This window comes from Cupressus sempervirens, chromosome 11 (assembly GCF_028749045.1).
Source record: "Cupressus sempervirens isolate cs-2001-9-10 chromosome 11, ASM2874904v1, whole genome shotgun sequence".
NCBI classification, from domain to species: domain Eukaryota; kingdom Viridiplantae; phylum Streptophyta; class Pinopsida; order Cupressales; family Cupressaceae; genus Cupressus; species Cupressus sempervirens.
In genome coordinates this window covers 471,335,185-471,355,284 of record NC_143128.1, presented here as the reverse complement: position 1 = coordinate 471,355,284, position 20,100 = coordinate 471,335,185, and positions in this window count along the sequence as shown.

Genomic DNA, 20,100 nt, shown 5'->3' with positions numbered 1-20,100 from the left:
ATATGTAAATTATTTATCTTACGTTAGCCAAAAATTACATGATATGTATGCTAAAAATTACATAGAAGACAAAAATTACATGATGCATTCATCAAAATCATTTTATATTTTTTAATTCCTTACCTCTATTTTATGTGTGGTACCTATACAAAATCATTGTATATACTCCATGACATTAGAGTTCAACACATAATAACTTAATTCTAAAAACATACAAGTCAAACAAATTTCTATGAATAAATCAATACCTCATACATGACATTGATCATAATTCAACATATATTTCATTGATCATCCTCTTTGTCCATGTCATCATCATCACCATCATCATACTTGTCCCCTTCATCATTGTCATCATCATCATGATCATCATGACCAAAACCACCAACATTATCATGACCATCATCACCTTGATCATCACCATATTCATCACCATGATCATGATCGGCATCATCATCACTTTTTGGAAATATAAGGTAGGCTAGGTTACTAGGAGGGGAGGGGTGAAACAAGAACCAATAAAAATTTAAACTTACTTCACCAATTAATCCTTCATATATTATTCTGATCTAATTGCATGCATGAAATAATGAAATAAATAACATTCATAACACTTTGACACAATACATGGTAACCTAGAAACCTTCCAAATAGAAAGTAAAACTAGGGTGGGGATGATACCCACAAGCTTTAGTACTGCAATATAAAGTTTGCCTGTTAAGGCTTACAATTGACCACTACTAGCGATCTTCCCTATTAGGAGCAATAAGGATCATTAGGTCCAACTTGTTAAAGGATTTACAAACATATAGTGAAGTATGCTCTCTATTAGGAGATTTAGCAAAAGATTATTAAGTCCACCTGATTAAAGGATTTGATCGATGCACCTTTTATGATGAATTAATGGCTAATCTCTAATCTACAACTTTGATTTGTTGAATGAGATTCCTTGAATTGCAATGATCACTTGAATGTGATAGATAAGTCTCTGCTATACCATATACTACTTGTAGCCTTTTTCAATTCGCACTCATCTTCTTCTTACTTCTTCACATACATTGTTCTTCTTTTTTATTACAATTTGGATATAATACAATATATTACATATATACATCAATCCAATTAATTACCTTCTAGAGTCAAATACAATATAAAATTCATCATAATTAGTAAAGTCAACCAATTGTTGAAACTCAGGTTCGGAAGACAAACTTCCAAAACTCAGAAAATACTATTAACACTTGGCATACTGTGGCACTCAGTTGAATTTGAAGCTTGGTCCATAATGATCACTTTGAGTAGTACGAACTTAGTTAGCATTGTATGAATTGGTGAACACTAAGAAGCTCGGTAGATACCAAATCACCGGTTGGTACTGTAATGCTTAGCCAACATTGAATTCTCTTCTTGAACATTGTGAGCTCAGTAGATACTCATACACTTGGTTAACACTATAGATCTTGGTTAACACTAAGATCTTTATCACTTCTACTAGAAATATTAGTAGAATCTTCTATGCTTGGTCAATATTATAAACTATCTTAGATGCTCAGTAGATACTATGAAGCTTGACATGAATTGTAATCTAACTACTTAGCTCAGTAGAAACTAAAACACTTGGTCAACATTGCTAGATGAATGATAAGCTCGATAGCAACTGTAGAGTTCAATAGCAATGACACCAAATGACTAAGTGTTAAGTCACTAATAGAAAAATTAACATTAATGTAAACAATCTCCCCTTTTGGCATTAGTGATTTTTTTTTTTATCATACCAAATATGAGTTCTCAAGGTTACAAGTCAAAACTCCCTTAGTTAACAATCTGGAACTTCAACTCAATTTTTCTTGCTATTTACTACTATAATTCGATTACCTCTTACTCTATATTTACTCCTTTTTTTTTCAAAATTTCTTTTGTAAACATGTTTTGTGCTATCTATACACATGTTTCCATATTACTACTCCCCTATACATATATCTCTCTCCTATACATATATCTACAGTATGATAACCTTCTCCCCTTTATCAATAATATTCTCCCCTTTTTGAGATAAATGCCAAAGGTGCAAAATATTTACAAGTTAATACCAAAATGTGACAAGAAATCATTATGTACCTTCAAAAAGGTTGTCATGGTATTGTTCCAATTCTCTTGCAATACCTTAGATGCATGCAAGACTATCTAAACCTAATCAAAACACAGTCTAGGAAGATGCAGAGGATGTTGGCACAAGCAAAAATGGGAAAATATCAAAATTCATTTTTTTGGTATTTTCTATGTTCTAGTATTTTGCATTTTTGGAGGTCTCTGGGGCATTTTTGTGCTTTGGTAGGGCCATAAAGTTGTATTTTTATGCTTAAGACTTCAAATAATAAATGTATATCTCTAGAATATCTTTCCAAAAATTCTAACGGTTCATGATTTTGAGCTACGGATAGAAAGTTACGACTTGTATAGTAGATGTAAATTTTAATATAGTTTTTATAGTTGTTAGAGTTTATTTTGTAATTAATTAGTTGTGGACTTTTTGTTTTCATTTCCAAAGGATAATGGTGACCCTTGGGATCCATGAAACTTGTACAAACTCTATTTTTTTGAAATGACTGGATCACTTTTTGGCTTGTAGAACATCTATTGTTGCATTTTAATTGTTTTCAATTTTAGTCACAATACCATAGGTTCTACACTAGGTATTATAACCTAAATTTATAATTCAAATTAGTGGTATCAAAGCATGTTCACTCTTGTATGTCCCATCACACATAGTCAATTTATTGAAGGTTAGGATTGGCCACAAGAGATCTCTCAGATTATCTTCCTTTGAGATGCACATAGTTGTAGATGGAAAAAAATCATCAGAAGGGATCAATGAATCCCTCAAAACACTAGTAGAAGAGGCATTAAATAAACAACGTAAAGAAATGGTGCAACAATTTCACAGATGCTTGAAAAATGAGAGTTACATGCCAATCCAAGCAAATCAAAATTTGGCAGGCAAACCCCATTCAAGGTGTAGGTAAATTTTGATATTCCAACTTTTCAAAGAAAAATTGATGTAAATGGTGTTGATGACTGGTTGTCCAAATTGGAGAGGTATTTTTGTGTTAATTATTTCTCAGATATTGAAAAGATAACCTTTTCCCTTCTCAAAGTTGAGAATCATGTGAAGTTGGATGGGAGGTAAACTTAACAACTAAAGAAACCCAAGAATCTTAGGATGAACATGAATTTTCTATGTTATTTGATGGAAAACCCACATGTGAAGAATTTGCAGAGCATATAAAAAAAGAATATTACCCTAAGGATACTTATGAACAAAAATATATGCAATGACAATTACTCTGACACAAGAAAGACCAATCAGTTTAGGAGTACACCAAAATTTTTCATGCTCTCTTTACAAAGCTTGACATCAAAGACTCAAAAAAATATTGAGTTCTAAAGTATAAAAGTGGTCTTCATACATACATTTAGATCAAAATGGATTTCTTGAATATAGAAACATTACCCAGTGCTTTCAAATATGCATCAAAAATTGAGAAGTTCAAACAAAGAGGGAGGAGGGAAAATCCAATGAATAACAAATGAAAAGGTGAAGGTAATAAGCCAATGAGAAAAAAAATAACCAAGGAACCATCTCCAAATTTACCAGCAAAGAAGACATGGGCGTAAAGAAAATAGGGCAAGAATTAGGTATGTGGTGTGAAGTCCATAAAAGTCCCTCTTATAACACTAAATATTGTAGAACTATAAATAATTTAATGATGGAAACCCATGAAGAAGCTATTGAACCCAAGATGATAGAAGCTGGAAAAAAAGAGGATGAAAAAATCATTGAGGCTGACCCATATGCCACTGTGGCCACTGTGGCTCATGATGATGAAGAGAGATTATTCCATTCACAAATGTGGGTAGGAGGAAAAGCTTTACATTTTATTATTGATAGTGGTAGTCAAAATAATTTGATATCTTTTGAGATTGTAAAGAGATTGAATCTAAAGACAACATCACACCCATAACCATATTCTATGGGGTGGGTGAACCAAGGACAAGAAATTCAAGTAAACAAGCATTGTCATCTTTCATATTCCATAAAACCATTCAAAGATGATGTGATTTGTGATGTAGCTCCTCTTGATGTGTGTGATATTATATTGGGGCAGCCATACATGTATCAACATCATGGAGTGTATGAGTCAAGGCCACGAAGCATGAAAGTCAAATTAGGTGGAAAAAAGTACTGGATTCCAGAGGTAGAAGGTTAATAGCCCAAACTGGTACATTTGTGTTATTAATGATCCATCTAGAGGAAAAAAAGAAAAATGTGTGTAATTCCAATTCCATGGTGTCCATCACAAAAAAATAACAAAGATCAATGGATCAGATTTTAACATAATATCTGAATGTGTTTGAGTTACCAACAGGGGTACCATCACATTACCAAGTTAGATACTCTATTGATTTGATACCAAGAAGCCCATTTCCCAGTGAGCCAATATATAGGAGATTAGTTCTAGAGAATGATGAGATAAAAAGGAAGATAAAAGAATGAATTCATAAAGGACATATATGCCCAAGTGCATCTCCCTATAGTAGACCAATTGTTCTTGTAAAGAAAAAGAATAGTACATGGAGGCTTTGTATTGATTATAGATCATTGAATAAGATCACTATAAGAAAATAGATATCCAATTCCTCGAATAGATGATCTCTTAGACTAGCTTAGAGGGGCAAAATTCTTCACTAAAATTGAATTGAAATCTGGGCACCATCAAGTACCAATTGATCCAACAAATGTATGGAAGATTGCCTTTAAATCTAAAGGACTATTTGAGTGGTTGGTAATGCCTTTTGGTCTCACAAATGCCCCAACCACATTTATGAGGATGATGATTGATGTTCTTAGGCCATTCACTGACTAATTTGTAGTTGTTTATCTAGATGATATTCTAATTTTTAGTAAAACTTGGGAAGAACATCTGCAACATGTGGAACAAATAATTTCTACATTACAAAACCATGGACTCTATGCAAATAAAGAAAAATGTTATTTTGTTATGAAAACTATTAAGTACTTGAGATATGTTGTTGATAGTGAGGGTGTTCATGTTGATCCTAAAAAGATCTAGGTAATTAAAGATTGATTTTCTCCAAGGAATATCATAGAGTTGCGTAGCTTCTTGGGGTTACCTAACTTTTGTTGCAGATTTGTGTTTGGATTTTCACATTTGTCTTGGACTTTGAATCATTCATTATGAGGAAGTAAGAAAGTTAAATTCAAGTGGACAGGTGTTCAACAACAAGTATTTGAGGAGTTAAAGCAAAGGTTATGTTCTACACTAGTTTTATCTCTTCCTAATTTACAATAGTCTTTTGAAATACAAACTGACACATTAGAATATTCATTGGGAGTAGTCCTCATGTAGCATGGACATCTAGTTGCCTACCATAGTGATACATTTTTTGATATAGTGCATAGATATCCCACTTATGAAAAAGAACTATATGCTATTGTTCAAGCTTACAAGTAATGGAAATATTATATATTGGGAAAGGAGACTATCATCCACATAGGTCACAAACCCATTCAATTTTTACAAACACAAAGTAAATTACAAAATGATAGGCATCAAAGATGGTCATCTTATCTTCAATAATTTCATCTCAACATTTGTCATAAGAAAGGAAGCACCAATAAGGTAGCAGATTGTCTAAGTAGGCCTCCAATTGTAGGAATAAGTATGGTATTAGAATCATGTGGTCACCAAACATAAATTGGGCTCACTTGTATGGACATGATAATGAATTTTATGATGTTTATACTCAACTAGTGGAAGGTAACCATGTGAATGCTTTTTACTTACAAGATGAAATGCTCTGTCACTTTGGCCAAATAGAACGTAAGAAGTTAATATGGGAAGCTTACTACAGTAAGGTTTCTAGTCATTTTGGAATAGGTAAGACTAGTGCTATACTCCAAAGATATTTTTACTAGCCAAAAATGAAAAATGATGTAATGAAATACATTCAAGCATGTATAGCATGTGCTATTGCAAAGCCTGCAAATCATAAGCTTGGTTTATATTTATGACTTCCTATTTTAGATAAACAATGACATTCAATTTCAATAGATTTTATGTCTAATTTTCCTACCACAAATCATGGGCATGATTGTGTATATGTTGTAGTTGACAGATTTTCAAAAATGGTAAATTTGGTGGCTTGTAGAAAAGCAATCTCTGCTGAAGAAACTGCAAAAATCTTTTTTGAGCATGTTTGGGTTCATTTTGGGCTAACAAAAATCATTATTTTAGATAGGGATAGTCTCTTTCTTAGTAAATTTTTGTCTTCATTATGGGTAATGATGGACACAAAACTAAAAAAGTCTACTACTTTCCACCCTCAAACAAATGGTCAAACAGAGGTTGTTAATTGAATGATTATTCAAAACTTGGGTATGTATCACTCCAAACATCCTCATACATGGGATGAGAGCCTTCCCTATGTAAAACATAACTACAATAGGGAAATTCATAATTTGATTGGTCATAGCCCATTTGAAGTTTGTCTTGGATATTAGCCCTTAGCACCAATAAATGTTTCTTGTCCTATTATGCAACTTGACTTGGTGCCATGCTTGGATAAGAAGAAGGAAAAAGAAATGAAGTTCATTGAAAGAATTCATCATTTGTAGCAGTAAGTTCATGAAATTTTGGAGCAAACCACTAAGAAGTATAAATAGAGGCATGATGAGCATTGAACTCCTCATAATTTTCAAGTTGGGGATAAGGTATGGTTGCATTTCTAGAAGGAATGCCTATAAGGCCCTCATAGGAAGCTTCATCCTTTTTGCTATGGTCCTTATAAAATTATAAAGAAAGTTGGTGACAATGAATTTGAACTCAACTTGCCTCCATTTTTGGGTATTCACCCAATCTTCAATGTAGAACTGTTGAAGCCATATTTCCCTCCTTTACTAGATATTGCATATGTTGCTAAAGACATTAATCATATAAAGCTAAATCTAGAAGTTGTAGATCCACTTCAAAGTGATCAAATTGTGTAAGTTGTCATGAAGAATTTGAGGAACTAGAAAATCTATTTGTACCATGTGGTAAAAGCGAGACAATTTGTTCAACAAGGAAAATGGCTTACACGTGAACAAATCTAGCTTCATTTTCCACATCTAATGCAAAGTGTGGATGAAATGGGGCCCATTTCCTCTCAAGGAGGAAGGAATGATCAAAACATAGTCCATGAAGATGCAGAGGATGTTAGCATAAGAAAAAATGAGAAAATATCAAAATCCATTTTTTCAATATTTTCTATGTTCTAGTATTTTACATTTCCAGAGGTCTCTAGGGCATTTCTAGGCTTTGGAAGGGCCTAGAAGTTGGAGTGCTATTATTAAGACTTTAGAAAAAAAATTAGATCTCTAGAATATCTTTCCAAAAATTATGACGGTTTGCGATTTCAAGCTATGGGTAGAAAGTTACGATTCTACAAGTAAACGTAAATATATATATATATAGTTTTTATAGTTGTTAGAGTTTATTTTGTAATTAATTAGTTGTGGACTTTTTGTTTTCATTTCCAAGGGATAATGGTGACCCTTTGGATCAATGAAACTTGTATAACTCTAATTTTTTGAAATGAATGGATCACCTTTTGGCTTACAGAACATCTACTGTTGCATTTTAATTGTTTTCAATTTTAGTCACAATACCACAGGTTCTACACCAAGTATTATAACCTAAATTTTTAATTCAGATCAATTCCTCTACTTAAAGTTCCATCATGTGGTCAACTATGTACAAGTTATTGTCATGGATCAGTGCCTTTACATGTGCAATGTGCTTTTGTAGTGCATCCATGTTTGGAAGAATCATGTCTTGAACTTCTACAATTCTGGCTTCTTCCCTTAACAACTTTACTTAGAGATCTATCAAGTACCTGATCTTCACAAAATGTACAGAACTACAACTAGGACCAAGTGATAATTGATGCACACTTTCCTTCATAGCTTCATCCATCTTGGATAGTTTATCTTTAATCTCCTTAGTAAAGATAAATGCACCACTCAAATTGATGAATAACAAAATGACATTGTTTACATATGTTTCCAATGTAGCAAGAATAGTAGATAATTCTATCTGTTCAATGGCTATGTTCTGTGTTACCTACTCCAAAACTTCATTTTCAAATTTTCTTCTTGCCCTCTACAAAAAAATTTCTTGTTCATTTAGTTCTTCATTTTATTTGTGGACAATTTCAACCAATTGATCCAAAATAAGTTGTTTCTTATCAACTTCAATGTTTAAAGCATCAACAAATATGCTCTTAATATCTTCAAGTACTTGTTTTTTCTTTTTCCTTTCCTCTTTGAGATTTTTCTTCCTTGCTCTCTTCTTCCAAAGTTCTCCAAGGGTATCCATCTCTTTAGGAGAAAGGTTAGAGGTATCCCAATTTGGAATAAAAATGACCTCATCCAGATTAATTTCTTCCTCTTTACCCTTATCTATAACATAAGGAACAATTTCCTTTCCTTTGTTCAAAACTTCAATGCTTGGTTTAGACTGAGTCTCAACTGTCATTGCACTAGCCATGGTGGAAATGACTGTGGAAATAGTAGAAACATAAGCAAATATAGGAATAGTATAGATAACACTAACAATAGGAATACCTTTTTGTTACTCGGTTAAGCTTGATGCTAGAATGATCTAATCTTACTACTTAATAGATGAAGTGTTAAACACTTCACTTATTGAAGTACTCGATAAAGTAACTTTAGAGATTGGTTGGGTGCTTGACGATCCAATTTCAACCTCAATCAACTCATTAGAAGAATTCTTTGAGCTAGATTTCAATAAGGCTTCACTCAAAGAATGAGGAAGTGAAGTCATAATCTCAGCTGCTATCTTCTCTACATCAATATCCTCAATACTCTAAATTTCTAGAAGACTTCCTCCCATAGCTTCTTGTTCTTCTTCCTCATCAACATCATCAACATCTACATTTTCTATTTCCCCATCTTCTATTTCTATATCTTTATTATCTTTTTCCATATCTTCTTCTTCACCATCCTTATCATCTATTTGCACAACATTATCACTAGGCTTGTGCAGCCCATAGATGTTTTTCCATGCAATAGTATTAGATTTCACCATAGATTCAATGTCCTTAGACAAGATTAACAATGCATTAAACTTTGGAGTAAGATTCTTCTCATTTTCCTTTAATGATTTCTTTACCTCTTTGTGATTGAGATTTAGCATGAGATGTCTCAAGGTCCATTCTTTGACGTCTCTAGAAACATTTGCTGCATTTTCCCATATTGGTGCAATTTCCTTGAGAATTGCATCCAAACTTGTTTGACAAGTTTATTAGGGGAATACTTCCATTTTTCCATCTATGCCACCAAGGCATTTTCAATATTTTTCTTCTCTATTTCACTTCTGGTGTCATACTTGAGTGTTTTGAAGGATGACACACCTCCTTCTTCTTTTATTCTTTTCAACCTCTCTTCAAAGGTAGGGGTAGTCTTCTAAAATATGATCTATTTTGCTTCATCCTCTTCATCACCCAACTTTAGTTTAGTTTTAGATTTGATGGATCTCCTTATGAATGTGATAGGGGAAGACTTTGCAAGATTTGTTATTATAACCTTCCCTTTCTTCTTGGGAGGATCCTCTGCTTTAGCTTCTACTTCCTCTTCATTCTCCTCTTCATCATCATCTTCAACTATGTCATCTCCTTTACCTCCAGTAAGCATAAGAGGAGAGATTGATGACTTGGTGTTCTTCACAATTTTCTCTATCCTCTTTCTTCCTTTATAATCTACCTGGGGTAGTTTTATTTCAAGTTCAATCCTGGTCTTTTCCTCCTCATATGTTCCAAAGTATGTGGCCTTGGGATTGACAGGCTAATTTAGGAGACCTTCAATAATGTCTTTGGTGTCATCAATGTTCACCGCATAGCCCAAAGGTTTTACTCATGCCACTCTTGGCCTAACTACATGGATGCAAACTTTATCATAGTCTACTAGAAAACATATATCATATTCATAGTCTTCTACTAGCTTCTTAGGAATTCTATATCTGCTCTACAACTTTTCTTTGAATGTTTCAAAATAGGCATCCATTATACTTTCAAATTTTTCTCCCAAGTCAGCTATGGGCTCATTAATTTGATATAATATAGGTATGTCTTTCTTCCATACCATAGTTCCTTTAGAAGGGAAAAACTTTTGAACATAGAAGAATAAATAGGTTAAAAGAGAACCAAACTTACGTGGATTTTTTTTTGAGACAAAGATAATCTCTATGCTTTTTCCAATTGACCCAACAATAGTTTGACAAGGTCAAAAGACAAATTATTTTTCACCACCTTTAGTGCTAGGTCAACTGCTTCATAGGGAACACTATTCTATATGCTCAAGCTATATAACTTGTGAGAAATCACATGTATCCCAAACTTGATTTCCATGTCTATCACTCTGTTAAGTTTCATTCCTATGCCATCCCACTTGGCAAGATTTCTCTTCACCAATTCATTCTGACCTAGGGTTTTCATGGTCTTAGTTTTATTCAATATTGGCAACCTAGTAATTTTGTGTATCATCTTCTTTGTGATTTAGATAGGGTGATCCAACCACAAATGCATCTTGTGAACTTTTCTTAGGATATATTTGATCCATTTCCCTTGAAAATATCATGACATGCATAATGTGTGTTAAACCCTTCATCTCTAAATGTGTATGATCGAGTTTCAAAACACCATCCACACAAAGTTCATTGAATGCCCGATTCATTTCTAGTGTTCCAAGCTCTTGAATTGAATAGTGATAAAATGACCTAATATCATGAATTAGAAGTACCTTTAGAGGGATTTTTTTACTACACTTTGATTGGGTCAAGTGCCTTTGCAATTGATTGTGTCAGTTTGAATGTAGGAGCCTTACAATCCACTCCACAAATCAACATCTTCGAACACTTTTTTCCTTTGCTGCTTGAAGATGCCATTCACTAAGTTAATTTTTGAACACAAAAATAATCTTCACCAAATACTATTTCAAACACTTGGGGGCTTGAAATTGCTCTTCACTATTAGCTCTAGAAGTTCATAGTGAAATGATTCGATGAATTTTCTCTTTTTAACAAATTTTTATCTTTACAATAACCATTAATGCTTTGTACAAATGTCCACTCAGTGACATGATATCCTCCACTCAATTAGGTCTTTACTGCTTGAAAGATACCTTCAAATCAATAGGAAATTCAACATGATATGAACCTCAAAATCAATAGGGTTACCATCACTCACTCTAAACTTGGTACTTGATAGAGTTACCAACTTGACACCTACATCCAAGGTAAAGATATGCATCTTGACCTTGCCCAGTAAAGTCTTATGACCTAACCTTTCTCATTAAGGTCTTGAAGTTCCATAATCACTCAGTGTTACTTGTGCATCTTAAATGTTGATATGGATCTTTTTGCTTGTTGGCTGGAACTACTGTTGTATGACTTCTTCTCAATAATAGTTCTAGTGATCTCTGTGAACTAAAATGGCCTCCTACCAGAAAATCAAATTTAAATGACAATCTGTTCAATGGTCACCTAGGGATTTCCTAATGAAATAATTTAACATTGGCTATATCCTTTATTTCATGATATGCCTTAGAACATTTCAAGTCATGACCATGTGATTCACATAGTCATGGTTGGTTAAGTGTCAACCAAGGTCAAGGTGGCAAAGGCACGACTGCTTTATGTTCACATCATTGCAAAGTTAGTTGGATCAACCAAGATCAAGGTGGAGAAGGCATGACTACCTTGTATTTGCATCATCATAGAGTTAGTTGGCTCAACCAAGGTCACGGTGGAAAAGGAACAATTGTATTATTTTCACTTAGTCACAAGGTTATATTGACATACTATGGTTTAGGTTGTGACAATGTAGAAAGGGCAAGTCTTTAGTGTTTCAAGGATACATTTCACACTATTAGATCTTTTAGATCTATGGCCAACACATGGTTGTAAAAGGTAAGGAAGAAGCTAGGGTTAGAGTTATGATTAAGCAATTTCTTTTGTTTTTCTTGGTTGCAAGGTTAGAAGGTGAACCTTAGGTCAATGTGGAGATAGTGCAGATGTGATTAGGATCTCAGTCTTTGCAAGGTCACAATGGTTAAGGAAAGATGTTAAGGGTGGGCTATGAAGCAATGATAACCAATTGGTCATGATTTCACAAGAAAAAATTATTATTGAAGAAAGGTGGTGGCAAAGCTATGATCATAGGTGGTCAAACATAAGGTATAAAGTTGAATGTTGATAGAGTGGTAGAATGGTAAGAGATGTTTGCTCCATGTGGAAAGGCTTGATGGTTGACTCCAGTTGACCAAATAACACAACTGATTTGGAAAACTTATGACATTGGAAGTAGCTCCTTAATGATGGATCTGATCCTTTTGATCTCCTACAACCACTTTCATCATTCCCTAGGTTTGATAAAGACAAAGGGACACTCCATCACCACCTATTGATCCATCTATTTAGTCAAAAATTAATGGCCATCATTCTTGTCCTCTTAGAGATTGTTTGGTGGATAAGTGATCTTCTCACATCTAGATTTACACTATGATTAGATCTTTTCTAGTTTTTTCAATAATTATTCTCTATAAAATTGAATGTAGTAGTTGGGTTTATCTTAGGGTGAAATCTATCTAAGTTATTCTTACACTATAAAGGTAGATGTTGTTCTCTTTCTAAGGGTTGGATCTTCTCTATTTCTCTAGTATTTCCTTGGCATGCTACTGCAAATTCCCTCTTTTCCTCTAAATTATATGACATCTTGTCTTATCTCCTTCAACCACCAATGTACTATGCAAGCTTTTTCTACCTCTCTTTGATGTACTATGAAAATCTATAAACCAGATTTCTATATTGCTTTTGGCCTATGAATGATAAGAAGTGAATCCTTTTTTCCCTATGTCACTCACTTGGTTGTTTGGTCTATATGTAGCTAATAGATTAAAGCAATTCTAAACCCATATATCTTTGGATTGTCATGATAATGGTACTATGCATGTATGGGAATAGATAGGTTTGAACACCTATTTTGGTGCATCACCTCCTTAGAATAGATTAGATAGTTACTTTCATGTATTCTTTCTCCCTTTTCTCTTCAAGAATAGTTTAAGTTCATCTTGATAGTAGAGGAAGTCAGCCTTCTCCAAAGACTCAACCTTATAGTTTAAGTCCCATAGCTTGGAGGTTGTTTCCATGTTTCACAAGGTTGTCCTTGGGTAAAAAATTTGGGCAAGGGTGCAAGCTTTTGTGACAAATTTTTTTGGCATGCCCAGTGGGACCATATATTAAAACATTTAAAGTTCATTGACATCAAAGAAAGATTCCATGTTCATGCTGAGGAGGTAGTACCACCTTTAGTATAAAGCCTTCAAGAGGCTCATTCATTTAAATGTACTTGGTGACTCCAAGCTTCAAGAAAAATCTAGTTTCAGACTAAAGTTGTTGTGACTTATGCCTAAGACACACACAAGGGCATCTTCCAAAGGTAATTTCCAATACCAAGATCTTTCTTTTTCTAATCCAAGAAGAAAGGACAGGGTATCTCTATCACCAGTTGGGAGTGCAATAGTAACACATACCCCTACAAGATTCATCTCCACTCCTCCTTTTGTTAGGTCTCAGCCTAGAATACCATCTGCTCATATCAATAGATCACTTTCTTACATGGCTAGATCTCATGCTTTTTCCACCTTTAATGGTGGAAGCCCCCTCCTATTAGCCCAAAGGCATGACATACCAATATCATCTCTTAAAATTATACCTAATTTTATTGGTGAAATCTCCATCTCCCTTGTTGAGCATATTCAAGAGGTGTCTAACATCTACAATATTGATAGCATCACCAAGGATGATGTAGTAGTTAGGCTTCTAGCCTCATCCTTGAAAGGGAAAGTGTTACAATGGTATAGAGGTTTGCCTCATAACTCTATTATTGATTGGGATGGGTTAGGGGCAGCCCTATGCAATCATTTTGGGGAAAAATGTGATCACCTATCACTTTTAGAATAACTGAAAACTATCAAGAGGACACCCAATGAATGTATGACTAATTTTAATCATATATTTCAGAAAACATGAGACATAATATCTATTGTAGTGAAGCCTTCCCTTGGTAATGCATTCTTGTATTACCTCAAAGCCTTCAATAGTGATATTGCTACCATTCTACAATACATAAGAGGGGACACTCTACCAAATTCTTATGAGGTTTCCATAAGAGTGGAAAATATTTTGATATAGGGAGGGAAGTTAGCTCCAAGGCCCCCAATGCCTTTCTTCCCTGACATGCCTAATCATCAACCTACTGTAGCCCCTATTCATATTTCCTCTACAAGTCAATCTCTTGTTGTGGTCCCAATAGCCTCCACATTCTCTAATGAAGTTGATAAGATTGAGGCCATGATGCAAACATTGATGTAAAATGTGGATAGGATGATGTAGGATCAAGAAAAGAAGATGGAGGACATTAGTGCAATAGTAAAAAGGATGGGAAATGAGTTGGTAACTATGAAGAGGCAACAAGCTCAAAATAATATGCATCTCTAACTCTAGAGTCAAGGTCCCATTCATGGTAGACCCCCAGACTAGAGTCATGTCCCCTACAATCAGAATAGATATAATGACCACCCTGACAATCAGATATCAACCAACCCTAGACTTCAAACACCAACCTAAATAGGACTTTAGTCCCTCAAAACAATCTTGCCCAAGATCAAGATTTCTACCATTTTTGTAACTACTCCTATGGATATTGCATGTGTCAAAAGGAAAAATCTTACTTGACATAATTGTACTAGAGTGAGCAGTTGCCCAACAACACAATGCTATTTAAACTACTAATACTTTTCAACATGATGGTTGTTCTTTCATGAGGGAAGAGCATTGTAATGTAAACAAATATTCATATGCTTACAATACTAGGAGCAAGAGAAGAGCTATGGAAGAGGTTACTCCTCCTCTTCCTTATCATACTTCAACATCAAGTGCAATGACTCATGTACAAATAGTTTCATAGCAACATAGTGCTAATAAACCTGCTAATGCTCCTTGGTAGCAAAGACAAAATGATAGTAGAGGAGATATGAATGACCCTCAAGATGTTCCATCTCAAGATTCTACATCTAGGGATTCTACCAAGACATCTAATGCATCTTTTAGTATGATAGATCAAATGAGTAAGACTAATGTGAACATTTATATGTAGGATGTTGTTGCTACTATACCATCACAAAAGAAGCTACTACAATAGGAGTTGGAAAGCATTAAACTCATATATCAGCCACCTAACATGGATAATATCGTGAGTTTAGTACAACCATTAAAGGAGGTAGAAACAAGTAAAAAGGTTAGACCTCCTCCATTTTATGTTTCTCTAATTATAGGAGATAAGCTCATTCACAACTGCATGATTGATTTAGGGGCTAGTAGTTAAGTAATGCCTAAGTGTATGGCTGATATTTTAGAAGTGAAATATGAACCCATTGTTAAGGATGTATTGTAGTTTGATGGTATTACTATCAAGACTGTGGGAATCCTTATAAATGTTGAAATAGCCTTACATGCATACCCTAGCTATACTGTAGTTCAACATATCTCAATTGTTGAGGTTAAGCCACACTTTTTCATTTATCTTTTAAGAGATTTCACTACCCAAATAGGTGGTTACATATCCTCTAATTGGTCATATATGTTTTTTAAAACTAGATATGTAACCAAAGCTTCAATCAAAGAAAAACCATTAGCCCTCCATCATATTGAGCCCTACAACCCTAATCTCATCAATATGAACTACACAATCCTAGAAATAGATGAAAATGACATAGCAAATGAACCTGCCAATTCTTTAGTAGAGATACCTGATTTCCTCTTATATGAGTGGGCTAATGCATATTAGTTTGATCCTATGTTAGAAACCTTGGAGACAAGCCTTAGCACCTATTGTATATCTAAAAAGGATGCTCTTGTTCCCAACTTAATGAAAATCAAAGAAGACACAAGTGGGATATGGAGTATGTATTTTGATGGATCAAGAAATAAAAATGGATTAGTGGCTAGTGCGATGTTGGTTTCTCCTGCACTAGAAAGGTACTACTTCTCATTTAGGCTTCAATTTAGTTGTACAAATAATGTGGCCAAATATGAGGCATTGATTCAATGTCTCCTACTTGCTTACAAAGGAGAAATTCAAGCATTAAGTGTATATGGAGATAGCGAGCTAGTGGTAATCAGGTGAGGAATCAAAATGTTACTAAGAATGGTTTGTTCAGGTCTTATAAACATAGACTATGGGATTTTCTTGAAAGTTTCAATGCCTTTAATATTCAGAGCATCCCTAAGAAAGGAAATGGACATGCTAACATTTTTTTTTTAGTGGATGCATCTTATAATATTCCAAGAAGCCTCAAACATGAGAAGAAATAGAAGATTAAAATGGTGGTCAGACCCACTATCCTTGATAATAATATCAATTTGCAGGTCTTTGAATCTGATGCACAAATCATGAGTTTCTTGCAAAATGAAGTAGAGTTCTTAGATAGAAATCAATTGAGACTGAATGACCAATATGGTGATCAAATCATCAACCTCAACTCCAATAAGTTGCCTAGGGGTATCATTATCTTAGAGAGTGTCTTCAATCCTGATGACCAAGCAAGGGATAGAGTCATGAATCTTGCTACAAACAAAGGAGATCATATGCCAGTTGCAGTTGTTGATGGAAGGATGCTAAATATGGGGAAGGTATGTTCTAAAATTGAGAAAGAAATTTTTGTTCATCTATGTCAAGAATTTAATGATGTAATTGCTTGGACGTATGATGATTTAAAGGGTTTTGACCCTAGTCTGTTTCAACATACTATAGATTTATTTGATAATGTCAAGCCTATTAGGAAAAAGAAAATACCACTAAATCCCAAGATTGAGCCACTAATGAGAAATGAACTATCAAAATTAATTGAGTCCAATATCATTTTCCCTATTAAGCATTCCTCTTGGTTGGAAAACCTTTTCCTTGTTAGGAAAAATAATGGAGAAATTAGACCATGTGTAGATTTTAGGGATCTTAACTAAGCTTCCCTTAAAGATCATCACCCTCTCCTTTCCATGGAATAGATATTAACCAAAGTTAGTGGTTCAGAGAGATTCTCTTTCTTGGATGGATTCTCAGGTTACAATCGAGTGTTATTCAAAGAGGCTGATAAATATAAGATTGCTTTCACTACTAAATGGGGCACCTATACCTATAGTAAAATGCCTTTTGGACTAACAAATGTAGGTGCCACATTTCAAAAGGAAATGGATATAGCCTTCAAAAACATGATTGAAAGGTTTGTGTTGGTCTACCTTGATGATATCATAGTATATTCAAAAGATGTAGCAGAGAATTTTGGTTATCTCAGACAAGTCTTTATAAGATGTAGAGAGTATAGAGTATATTTGAATCCAAGAAAGTGTGTCCTTTTGAACAATCAAGAGAAATTATTAGGACACATTATATTTAAGGATGGTCTAACCATTGGTCTAGAAAGAACAAAGGCGATACTTTCCCTTTTCCTTCCTAGTCACAAGAAAGGTCTGTAAAGTTTTCTTGGTAGAATAAATTTTGTGAGAAGACTTATTCCTAATTTAGCTACTGTGGTGAAACCTCTTATAGCCATGCTTTAAAAGAACATGGTCTTCTCATGGACCAAGGAAGGGAAAGCTAGTTTTGAAGAAATCAAAGTAGCCATAGCTTTAGCCCCTACTCTCATCAATCCAAATTTTTATAAGGATTTCATTCTTTACACCTTAGGAAGTGAGTCAAGTATTTCTATTATTTTGACTCAATTAAAAGATAATAATGAAGAGAAGACTATTAATTTCTTTAGTTAAGGTCTGAAAGAGTGTGAAAATAAGTACAACTATGTCAAAAAGTAGGCCCTTGTACTCATAAGAGCTTTAAAGAAACTTAGACATCTTCTGTCTCATAACAAAATCCATTTTCCAGTCTCTAATGTAAGTGTTAAAGATTTATTGTTGAGAAGAGGTATTAGTGACAAAAGGGTAGGTGTGATCACTAAGGTGATGGAGTATGATGTGGACATCTAGATTACAAAACTAGTAAGAGGGAAGGGGTTGTGCAAATAGATGATCTCATCTTGAGAACTTGATGAGGAAGTTGTCTTGGTATTGGAAGAATAGAAGGAGGTGAGGAATGATAATCCAAGGAGTTGGATAGATGACATGAAGACCTTCTTAGTTGGGTGTTCTTTTTAGGAAGGACTTCAATGGAGCCTTGTTAAGATGTATTGATGTAGATCAAGTAGAGAGAGTGATTAAGGAGCTTCATGATGGTCCTAATGGTGGCCACTTTTCAACAAGAATCACTACAATTAAGATCATGAGAGTTTTTTACTATTGTCCTTGTTCCATGACTTCCATGGACATGTAAGGAAGTGCTCTTTCTTCTTAGGTAAATAGAGACTTGTATCCCTTCCACTTCACTCCATCTAGGTCAATCAACCTTTTGCTTAGTGGGAATTATATTTTATTGGTCCTATTAATCCGCCTTATAGTATTGGTTATAGGTGGATTTTGGCTACAACAAATTACTTTACAAGCTAGACAAAGGCAATAGCCTTGAAGGATTCTACATGGGCTTTAGTTGTGGAATTCCTTACTGGAATTGTTACCAAATTTGGTTCTCCTCCCACTATAATATTAGACAATGCAAAATCATTTGTAGAAGCTCAAATTTGCACATGGGCAATTGATCATGGCATTTACTTAAGCACATCTTCCAATTACTACCCTCAACGTAATGGTTTGGCCGAGTCATCCAATAAGAATTTGATCAAAATCATCAAGAAGACTATTGAAGATAATCAAAGGTGTTGGCATTAGAAATTGAGGATGGCCTTATGTGCTGATAGAATAATGCCTAAGAGGGCTATTGAAAATTCTCCTTTCATGCTAGTGTATGGTAGGAAAGCTAGACTTCCTATCTCATTGGAGTTTCCTACCCTTGAGCTAGCTCATCAGTTGGAACTAATTGAAAATGATGCTATGCCTATAAGAATGGAAAAGCTAATGGATCTAGATGAAAAGAGACATCAAGCAATGCAGGCCTTAGAAATACATCATCAACAGATGAAGAGGAGCTTTGATAAGAAGGCTAAGATTAGAAATTTCAAGGAAGGTTATCTTGTTCTCAAATGGGATGTAGACAGGGCAAAAGCAGGGAGATACTCAAAATTTTATACCTTATGGAGTTGTCCCTATGTAATTATTAGTTGTAAATAGAGCAATGCTTTCTAGTTAAGCAAACCTAATGGTGAATTCTTCTTTTTCCAGTAAATGGAACATATCTCAAGCCCTATTTCCGAGGAAAAGATGAGGTTTCCTGTACATAGTTAGAGTAGTTTTTTTTTTTTTTTTTTTTTTTTTTTCTTGTTTTCCAAGAAGTTCTAACCATTTATTTTGTTGCATAGTTTTTGTTCCAATTTTGTAGAGTTATAGAGGTAGAAGGGCATGTTTTATGGCTTAGAATGTGGTAGAGGTGATGAATTTGACAAGTTTTCATGGTTTTAGAGACTCCATAGCCTAATGGATATTTTAATGGTCATTGATCATATGCCAAGTAGGCTTGCATCCCCTCTGAGTCACCATAAATGTTAACCAAAGTGCCCTCCCACTAGAAAATAAAATTTAAATGATATTCCATTCAATGGTCACCTAGGGTTTTTTTCATGAAATAATTTAACATTGGCTATATCCTTTATTTCATGTTATGCGTTAGATCATTTCAATTCATGATCATGTGGTTTGCATAGTCACTATTGGTTATGTGTCAACCAAGGTCAAGGTGGCAAAGGCACAACTGCCTTGTGTTCACATCATTGCAGAGTTAGTTGGATCAACCAAGGTTAAGGTGGTAAAGGCATCATTGACTTGTGTTTGCATTTTCATAGAGTTAGTTGGCTCAACCAAGGTTAGATTGGAAAAGGTGTGATTATATTGTTTTCACTTGGTT